The sequence below is a fragment of the Astatotilapia calliptera genome, chromosome 14 (genome assembly GCF_964374335.1).
Source record: "Astatotilapia calliptera chromosome 14, fAstCal68.1, whole genome shotgun sequence".
Classification (NCBI taxonomy): Eukaryota; Metazoa; Chordata; class Actinopteri; order Cichliformes; family Cichlidae; genus Astatotilapia; species Astatotilapia calliptera.
Genome location: NC_137435.1, coordinates 15,110,611 through 15,121,562, shown reverse-complemented (window position 1 = coordinate 15,121,562; position 10,952 = coordinate 15,110,611).

The following is a 10,952-nucleotide window of genomic DNA, read 5'->3' as shown; positions in this document are numbered from 1 at the left end:
AACACAGTGAGTGTGTTTGAACTACAAGTTTTGATGTAGCTCAGTTTTGAATAAATAAATGAATAAATGGCTATCATAGACTCCACATTTTAAGTCTTAAAAAAGAAGTTAAAAAAAGTCATTTATACAATCACAGTTAAATTCAAGGTCATTGTAATACATATATACAAATTCATGCTTGGGTGATGAAACATTTATTGCAAATTCCCAGCACAACCACAACTAGCTTATCATTGTTTTCTAGCTACATGATAAAAGAACTTCCTCCATCTGCAGACTGACTGACACACATGCATGCTGCACTATGAGGGTAATAAGAGTTTACACTGAGCAAATCTGCATAGACTCTAACATGAATTTTATTCTTATTGGATTGTGTGTTGTTGCACCTCATTTAAATCTTTCAAATGAGGCTTGCTATGGCTAGCATTCTCCTTGTGTTAACATGGAACGTGTGCTTTGTAACATCTGACATTTTTATTGGTGTGTCCACCAATTAATGACGTCCCATGAAGGAAAATAAAATTAGATTCAAACTAATAAAGAGCTTCATTTGAGAATTACAGCCATATTACCACATCTAATAAATCCATTTACTGTAATATTGGCTCTGATATGAAACCAAAACCATGGGAATACTTTGAAGTAAAACCTTGGTGTAGTTCATCGGGACCATGAAAAGGAAACAGCTAATCGATGATTGATGATTGTAATATACTGTTCAAATGCCCTTCAAATTCATAAATGATGTACTGCATTGCATCATATACATGAATACGTGTACAAATATAAAACTAACAATCCTCTGTTGCTTACTGGCCTCTGGTGGTACATCACAGCTTGTAACTTTAAACTGTAGAGCTGCTGGAGTGCAGCTCTCGTCCTCTCTCTAAACACAAATGTACCCACATCTACATGCACATACACACATATAAACACAGAGTGTCTAAGTGCATCATTATCCTAAGTCACATCAAATATTAATGAAGCAGCACTTGACACAGAGATATAGAGACAGAAACAGGATGGAAGATTATATTTGCATAAAAGAGAGAGCTTTAAATTTAATGAGCAGAGGAGGATGAATAGTTAGTGCCATGAATTTATAATTGCTCAACACTCAATTCTCTGCTGAGTGTACCATGTAAAATACAACTGGTGCATGTTGGCATTGTTCAAATGCTGTTTTTAGAATTAAAGTGACTTTGAGATCCAAATTATGTCCAATGTAATCATTAAAACTTGTATGGTACAAACAAGTTAGTCCAGCATTAGTGAGTAGAAATGTCTAAAAGACACATTAAACCTGTGTTAAAAATGTTTTCATAGAAGTGCAACAGTGAATCAAATGGTTTTGTGCAATTAGGTTTTTAGTGGTAAACTCTGAACTAAAAGGAGAACAAATATCTTAATGTCAGTAAGTGAGCAGAAACCATTCTCATAGTTGTTGGAGTAAGCAGTTGCTTCCATACATTCACAACATTGCCTCAGTTCATTGTGGTTTGTGGGCTTTTGTTTATGCACAGCTCTGACACTACTCTGACAGCATTCAGTTAGCTTGAGGTCTAAACTAAAGTCATTGTCCTGTTGCATGAGCCAATTTGATCTAAGCTTTACCTGTCAGACAGAGGGCTTCACATCTGACTGTAGGATGCCATGAGTTCATGGTTAAATCAATGACTAGAAAACGTCTGGGTTCTGTGACTGCAAAATAAGCCCAAGTCATCCCCCCTCCTCAGCTGTGCTGACAGTTGATATGAGGTGTTTATACCGGTGAGCTGTGTTTGGTTTTTGCACGTACATTGCCACTTTCTCTAACTCTCATCTGATATTGTTCCAGAAGTCTACTGTGTACTGTTATAATCTTTAACGTTTAACATACTATCTTAGGCCTGTGGAGTCTAAGATGTAGCTCCTGGGTTTTTTTGCAGTTTCTCTGAGCATTGGACGATCTGGCCTTGGGGAGATTGCTTGGTCGACTCTGGTGTTTTCTGCTAAATGAAAACATTGATTAAGGTTGGTTGAAGAATACAACATCTTTTGTATATGCATATACTATTAACTGTAAGGTGTGTGTGTGTGTGTGTGTGTGTGTGTATATATATGTATATATATACACACACACACACAATAGGGTGTTTGATCAAATATCCTGTGAACAGATCCACAAATCCAAACTAATTTCACCAATTGTAAAATTGACTGAATTTTCATTCAGGTATGTAAGATAGTTTCCAGGATCACTGCATTTTTTTAGACCACTCCCTGTTTGTCCAATTTAGATGGCTTAACAATTTTCAGGCTATGATGCCTCAAACTTGTGCAGAGAAACTCAACTCAACAAAATGTGATGAGACCAGGATCTCCAGCTACGGCCAAGACATTTCCAGTGTTTCCCAGCTGAAGAATATTCAAAGCCAGTCAAATAAAGAGCGAGATAGGGAGCATGATTTGCTCTTTTTTTTTTTTCTTTTCGAACAGAACTGCTCTTTCCTGCTAGCTCAGAGTGCACTGAAAACACAGGTTTTGCCACAGAAACAAAGTCTGGATCCTTTCCCAGATTTGCCTTGTGCAACTTAGTCCACATCTCAAAAATTTAAATCAAGTTGAAAAGTCATGTTTTGACATGCTGGAAGTGATTTAGTGTCCATTGCAGAGGCTCAACTGCTGCAGAAAATAATGGGACTTACAGCCATGCTGAAAATGGTGCAGACGCGCACCAGAAATATATTCCCAAATCTGTGATTTACCAAATTTAAATAAGATAAGGCTTTTCTTTTTCTTTTTTTTTTGTAGTAAATATACTTAGGTGCATAAAATTTTGATAATAGATTAAACTTCAAGTAAATAATGTCAACCCTATGTTTTAAAATGTTATCACTGAAAATGGGAAATACTAAAAAATGTGCCCAGTTAAATTAACTTTGTATTTTGAATTTCACCTTGATTTTGCAGTAACTTTTTTTTTCTATTTTTACTGGAATCTATACTTAATAAAGGCAGTGTTGAAAAACAGAAAAGGCGCATGGTGAGCAGGCTGAAGGACAAGGACCCTCTCTTCTATTAAAGTGGGCTTTTAAAGGTTATTATAATAAGCAAGCAGGCTGAAAAAAATGCCTAAAATCAATACATAAATCAGCACATTCACTGCTTGTCAGTTTGTCAGTATCTTTTCAGAATGCTTTTCAAATTGTGCAGACAAAATTCAAATGAAACTGGAAGTGCATTTATTGTCCATTTGGTTCTCTGCTGTATGCACCTGTAAATGACTGAGATCTGAAATAATGTATGCAGATGTGTTAGGAATCTATATCTGCACGCAGTTTAAGTGTTGTCATATATCACAAATTAGGCAGACTTGTGAGCAGATTCTTCTTCTTCTTTTGTAGTTTTGTTTTTTTTAACAAAGTAATAATACAGTGTAGTTAATAATTAATTATTCAAGCGCTTAAATGTAGGGATTATTTACAATAATACTTATAAAGGTGAAGCAGTGTGTGCTTGCTTTGAAACAATAATGTGTTGATTAACACTTACTTGTGATTTTTGTTGCACTACATAATGAACTACTGATCAGGGGATGTCAGTGGTAGTTAGATGGTGAAGCACATTATTTTATTACCCACCCTGAGACAAATGAAGTGTTTTTTTTAGGGAGATTGAATAGCATTAGGGGTGTCAGGTGCATAATAGCTAATTTCTACTTTGTGTGTGTGCCATTTCAACTCAAGCCAAGTTGACCATCAGAAATTCTTATCAGACCACAAACAATTCTGCACCTGTTTCCACGGAAACGGTGACAGGAGTTTAGCGATATGCAGGTTTGGTTCGGTGCTGTTTCCCTTATTTATCTCTCACATAAGCAAGGACATATGCACCAGTACTCAGTTTCCATCAGCACTAATTGACTGAGTTTGAATATAAATTTTTTACTTTCCCAAACAAGTTACAAAAGTGACTAATGGTGCACTCATAGAGGTTTAAGTGGAGGTCACATCCCCATCAGCCAAACAAAATGTGGTATACCTTTTAGTAATAACGGTTCCTTTTGTTGGCTGCGATGAGTGCGACAACATATGGCAGTGACAGTACCCACAGAAACAAATAACTGCCTAACACAAATGCTTGAAATTGAAATTAGGCTGAGGTAAGGTTAAAGAAGGCAACACCTTCCAAGTAAGCAAGACAATCCTTTTGCGTTATTAAAAGTTTTTCAAAGCCATAAAGTTCAGTGCTACATTAAGCTGATTTGCATTTTTAAAAGCCGATGCCTTGTTGGGCTGGAATGATTTTAATGCACCTGGTAGAAATGAAAACAGTAAAAAACAACATGCTATTTATAAGCCACAGACCTCTGCGCAACCACACTGTGTGGTTTTTTTTAAATATTTTGACAAGGAAGCAACAGATAACTGGTTAAATGAGGGGGAAAATGTAACACATTCAGATGCTTTCATACTCATTATAAAATTGCATAATGAGAATGAAAATGATCCATGTTTCAGGGGAGATAAACACCAACAGGTAATTTTGTCTGAAAGATCGCTATCCATCACTATTGCCATGATAGTGAATGAAAAGACATTTTAGTAGGAGGAACTTCATCCTTCCAGTACACTTTTGGAGTTTTGGAGAGTCTTGACAAGAAGAACTGAGGCTATTATGAGATCCCAACACCTTTCAAGGATACTCTAATGGGGCTTTGCTTTTTGCTTCGCCACCTATTTTGAGATTTGTAAGTATATGCTCTTTCCCATATGTTCCTCTGAACAATGCCTTTGTTTGTTTAGGGGGATCACTGTGAAATGTCACAACCTCTAAATTCATGAATCATTCAATGAATCCTGACTGGAATCATTTAAATGACAAGTTCAAAATGTTTTATTAAACAATGACTAAATTACAGGGATCATGGATCATAATGGATATTGTGGTCTCTGTATGTGTTTTTGTTACTTTTCTGTATTAAAGCTATAGATAATAAAGTGTGTGGCTGTATTAGCTAATAAACAATATGAATATGTGTGTTACAGAGTAAATATTAATGGAATATATAACCAGTTTCCTATGTTTTGTGTCATTTATTGACTTAATTTCCAACCTAAGAGCTGCTGTAAGATTTCTAATGCAGGCTGTCACTGGAAAAAAGAAATATGGGCTAGTAATTAATTAATGTCTATTTTTCTTACTTGCCATTACTTTGTATGTGGAAGCAATACCAAATAACTCATCAAATCAGAATGTGTAAGCCATTCTGATTACCCATATTTGGGTAACAGGACCATAATTTGTTCAGAAGCTCAGTCTGAAGGGTCCTGAGACTATATGAAAACGTAAAAGTAGGAAAAAAATCCAGAAGTAGACCTGGCTTTTTCTAAGGGGCCGGTTTGGGTTTCAGTGTGATTGTTCTCATGTTGTATTCCTACTGAAATATTATTTCAAACTCTGTTTCCTGGACTGCACTTTACTGTGGCTAGAAAAACAGATTTTCTACTAAAAAGTCCACTTTGCTCAAAAAGATAAACTTTAGAACATACTTTTGCGTATGTTTGGTGGTTCTTGGTGTCCGGGGCTGGGTGCTCACGTATGTACCAGCTCACTCCCGGTGGCTACTTGGCGGGGCCTGGCGCCTGTTGCTCGGTCAGGCCTCTTCCGGGGCGCGGGGTGCCCTCGGGCCTCCGGCCTCTGGGCCTACGGCTCGGTTCACTCTGGCACAGCTGGCTGCCGGCAGAGCTGGCGGGCACGCCGGTGCAGCCCCCTCTAGCTTCTGCTCGGTGGCTACTGGGTGACCCCTCGTCTGGGGATCCTCAGCCCTTCCCATGAGGGTGGCACGGATGCCCCTTTAGTGGTCCTCCTTGGGCTCTCGCACTCTGGGGCCTCTGGATGTCTGGGGCCTGGATCTCCTCCATGCCTGCTTCATGCCCTGGGGGACAGGGCTATGGCTCTCTACATCCTCTTGCAGATCATTACATGTGGAAACCATTTGAATACAAGCGCGCTGATCCACACAGGTGTGCACACGGGCGTTCACTGCTCGTAGACTTAAATTACACCTTTCTTGGCTGCTACTTCAAAGCACATTGTGCGCTGTCTGTCCTGCGTGCTGCACAACAACATTGAATATTTAGTATTTACTGCTGTTTACACTTAGCTAGATTAATGATGGTGTTGTGTTTAGTATGTTGCTTTGTTTTTTTTTTGCTTGTTTTCTCTTCTTTCTCTCTCAACAGGTGATCCAGGAGATTGTTTTCCCCTTTCTCACTGTCCCTCTCCCCTTCTGTTTTTCTTTTCCTTCCTCTTTCTTTCTCCCTTTCCTATCCCTCACTCATGTCTGTCCCGTCTGTAACAACTGAAAATAAAATAAAATAAATAATAAAAACAAGGGTCGATCAAATGGACCAATACGGCAATGCCGTGATGATCCATTTGGCAAAATAAATCCATTGGGTATCCTTGTGTTGGTCTTCAGACAACAATTCTGACGGCTAAAGAACCAAATGGGACAGACAGAAAAAAAAAAAAAAAACAACATACTTTTGCACATAACAAGGATTGCATTGTTTTTACCCAATTACCAACATGGCAAACACACCTGGAACGTCACTTAATGGCCAAAATGAACAGACATGAACAGGTCACGTCAAGATTCTAATTTGGCCACCAGATGGACCTATTGCACTGTGTAATGGCTCAGCTGTGTCAGAGTCAAACATAACCAATAGTGGATCACTCAGGAGGAACCAGGCTTCCAAAGCTTTGCCTAAAGCCAGTGTAAGATGAATACAACCAGAGCCAGATAACACTGTATCTGTCTTCTACACTCACAATTCCTTTCTTGCAGATTTGTCACCCTGCAGGGGGTGACAAATCTGAGGGGGACTCTGGCGCCACTCAGGTGGGCCAGTGCTGTAGTTCTGCAGAGACAGAACTCATCAAGGCAGCTGATTGTGGAGAAATGTGTCAAATTAGCTTTTTGCTTCTTTGACCATCTCTCTCCATGATCTCTATACTCCATCTCAACAACCTGCAGCACACTAATCAGCATAACGAATTCATCCAGCATGCCTGGCTTAATGGAATCAGTTACTAAAACAACAACAAGAGAAAACCCAGCTTGTGTCTGAGATAACGGGGGAGTAATACGTCTGATCATTTATGCAAATCAACTGATGATGATAAACTATTATTTGTTTTATTTCTTATTATACAAAAGAGATGGAAGGGAGAGAAGATAAAAGGAGCTCATATAAAGGAGGTGATGTGACAAGCCCATCTGTCTTCATATGCATGTTTTCATATGTGTGCCCAAGCACTGCGCCTCGCTTCCTTTCCCTATCCATGTGTGTAGTGTGTGTGTATGTACTTCAACATTAATGAGCAGACCAAAGATTTTCATTAAGGCCCCATTAGTACCTCTTTTTCCCTATGGGCTTCTTTGCTCTCATTCATTCTTCTGATGCAATAACCAGAGAGAGAGAGACAGAGAGTGGAAAGAGACATGCCTCACTGTCACAGGAGTTCAGTAAACTGCAATATATCTGGCACCGTTTTAGAATACCCCAGCTTGTTTGAACTCCTTTTCATTTTAGAAAAAGAAACATCAGCTGTTGAGTGATGACAAGTAAATGATGAAATATGATTGGTTATTAAATAAACATTTTGGCACTAATCATTTCAACTTGAGAGGCAGATGCTTCAATTATAGAAAACAAACAGATCATAAGGGACTGAGCTCAAATCCGAAAGGTTTCCTTGACTGACATCTATGCACTAGCTTGGCTATCATCCCCGTGCTGCTGACAAGCATGGCTGGGCAAACTTTTAAAAACCTTTCAAGCAGCCACGCTATCAAACTGGAGCGCACTTCAAAACACTGTGGACGGGTAGCGACTCCCCAACAAGTTAACTGGCAGCAGATCTTATCTTGGGAAGTGTGTTTTCAATCTTGGTGTTTCCAATCCAGTGCTCATCTCAGACAGAGATGAACAGTTTGAAAAATTTGGCTGGAGTAGAAAAAAAAAGCCTTTCTCTTGAACATCACTAAAAATAACAAATATGCTTCACCACAGGGGGTTACAGCTAGGAATAAAACATTGCTGTGCTTTCATTACAGAACATTAGAGGGCAGTGGGTTTGCATAAAGTGCCAAAGCCGATTTCAGATCAACCAGAAACTTGTGAAACAGCAGACACAACACTCAGTGGCTGGTGTTAACTAGTCTCTCTTTGTAGCCCGCTGTGTACTTCACCTTCATGCTTACTTGACCTTAGCTGTTGCATAATTTTCACTGCCAATCAGTATGCTCACATTTTGCCAAAGAAGATGGAAAACTCAAACAGGAGTAGCCCCCTGAAAAGTCCAAGAGGAGAGATAGATGCTTTTTCTGTGTCTCTGCTGACTCTTCAAAGTGAAGTAAAACATTTCCTGTCAGAGGATTTCAGACAGAGGGGAAAACAAGCGAGGGTGAGGAAACAAAGTAAACCCAAATAGAAGCGTAGGAATTTCGGTGGTGGTCGACAGATCATGTTAGAGTGTTAAGACAAATATTGCTTGAAAACATACAACATACAGAAAATGGCACACTGTAAGAGGTGACAGCATGCAGCAATGCTGCTACTCACGAGGAAGCTTGGCACATAGTAGAGTGGTTAGTCACACAGCTCCAACCCAGATACCACACAATTAACTCTACGATTCCTGCTGATTCCCAATGAATGAAAAAAACTGTTTTGGAACTGGTCTAGACATGTCTTACATTTTGATCAGGAGGTGTATTCAGTGAAATCTCTTTTCAGTGTCTGGATTAGAATAAATCCCACTGTACCTGCATTGTTATGTCCCCACATTTTGTCAAGTCTTGATTCCTGCTGGAACATGTGGTGTGATGACAGAATGAATATAAAAGGCACAAAAGAATATAATCTGTGTGGAAATCAAGTCATTGCTACCCTAAAGATAACATCCTATACATGGAGTGATATTGGATTTAGTGAAGTGTGCGATGTGAATGGATATCACACTTGTACTTGAAGCTTTTTGAAAAATCAGTAATCCGTGAGAGCAGAAGACAGAAGTATAGATACTGTTCCGTTATGGCTCAGTCAAGGGATTATTGCATAAAAGCACGCCTTTGTCCCATTTTAGGAGTAGACTGACTAAGAGCCTTCTCAGAAGAAAGAACCATAATTACTTATGACAGCATTATTGACTTGGAAAAACACTGGTAATGAAATGAGTCAGGATGTAACAGGAACTTTCACAGTGCCTGTATGTTAAATAAGTGCTTTGTGTTTGTTTTGTTTTTGTTTTGTTTTTTCTTACAATTTTTGACTTGACTTGAACTCCTTATAAAGTCTTTCCAAACTCTTTCAAAATTAACGCTTCAATTTTTGTATTTTCCCTGGAGCCGATCTCAGTGCAAACCATTCTGTTTGTAATTTAAGCGGCAATCTCAAAGATTTCAGTCCTGGTTGATTTGGTGACACCCGTAGTTACTAGTGGTAACTCCAAATGCACTTTAATACTGCGTGTGACAGAGTGCTGGGACCAGAAAAGCAAACTATTGTTGTTTTGATAAAGAAGTCAGGCAATAAATCGAGCTTTCTCCATCATTCTGTGAGCAAGTCTGATCTGATTTAATGCTGCACATGGTTTGAGTCTGCAAACAGCAGAGCACAGTGAAAGGACACAGTAGTTACCTTGCTGAGAAGTTGGTGGTGCGCAGCCTGTCACCTATAGTCCATTGTGGCTGCTCCTTCTTGTGCTATTAATCTGTGCAGTATTCTAAACTGAAAATGAATGATGTCCTTTTTGTATATACATTTAGCACTGACCAATAAAGGTAAGTCCTAAAAAGACTAATAAAATATTGCATTTCATGTGACTGTGTGTTACTGCTTCATAATAAAATACAACTTGTAATTTGCCAGTTAAATGTTTCACTGTGAAGTTGCAGCAGGAGGAAATATTGATCCCTCCATTTTCTAAAGCGGTTGAGGATTGAAGGAGGTTCGTGGGGGGATAGGTCACCAGCCTATGGCAGGGCTAACACACAGAGACAACCATTCAAACTCACACTTACGGTCCATTTAGAATCACCAATTTTTTGCCTGTCCCGTTTGGATCTTTAGCCATCAGAATTGTTGTCTGAAGGCCAAGAAAGATGCCAAGCGGAATTACTTTACCAAGTGGATCATCATGGCCTTGCCATATTGGTTAATTTGACTGACCTTTATTATAATTATGTGTTTATTTTATTAGATTTTCGGTTGTTACAGACGGGACAGACAATGAAAGAGGGGGAGAGAAAGAAAAATAGAGGGGAGAAGAGATGGTGAGAAAGGGGGGAAGAAAAAAAAGAAAAACAAACAAAACACCTGGATCACCTGTATGAAGATAAAAAAAAACAGAAGAGAAAACAAACAAAAAAGAGCAACATAATAAATAAAACACCATCACAATACACTAGCTAACAGTAGATAACAGTAGATACGAAATATTACATGTTATTGTGCAGCACGCAAGATCGACAGCGCACAATGTGCTTTGAGGTTCCTTGGCTGCAATGTGCAGCCAACGAAGGTGTAGTTTGTGTCTGTGAACACCTGTGTGCACACCTGTGTGGATCAGCACGCTTGTATTCAAAAGGTTTCTCCATGTAACGATCTGCTAGGGAGTGTGGAGAGCCATAGCCCCGTCCCCCAGGGCATGAAGCAGGTATGGAGGAGATCCAGGCCCCAGACATTCAGAGATCCCAGAGTACGAGGACCCGAGGAGGACCACTAAAGGGGCAACCGTGCCACCCTCCTGGGAAGAGCTGAGGAGAGCCCCAAACGAGAGGTCACCCAGCAGCTACGGAGCAGAAGCCAGAGGGGATTGCAGTGACGTGCCCGTGGGCTCTGCCAGCAGCCAGCTGTGCCAGAGAGGACCGGGCCTCAGGCCCAGAGGCCAGA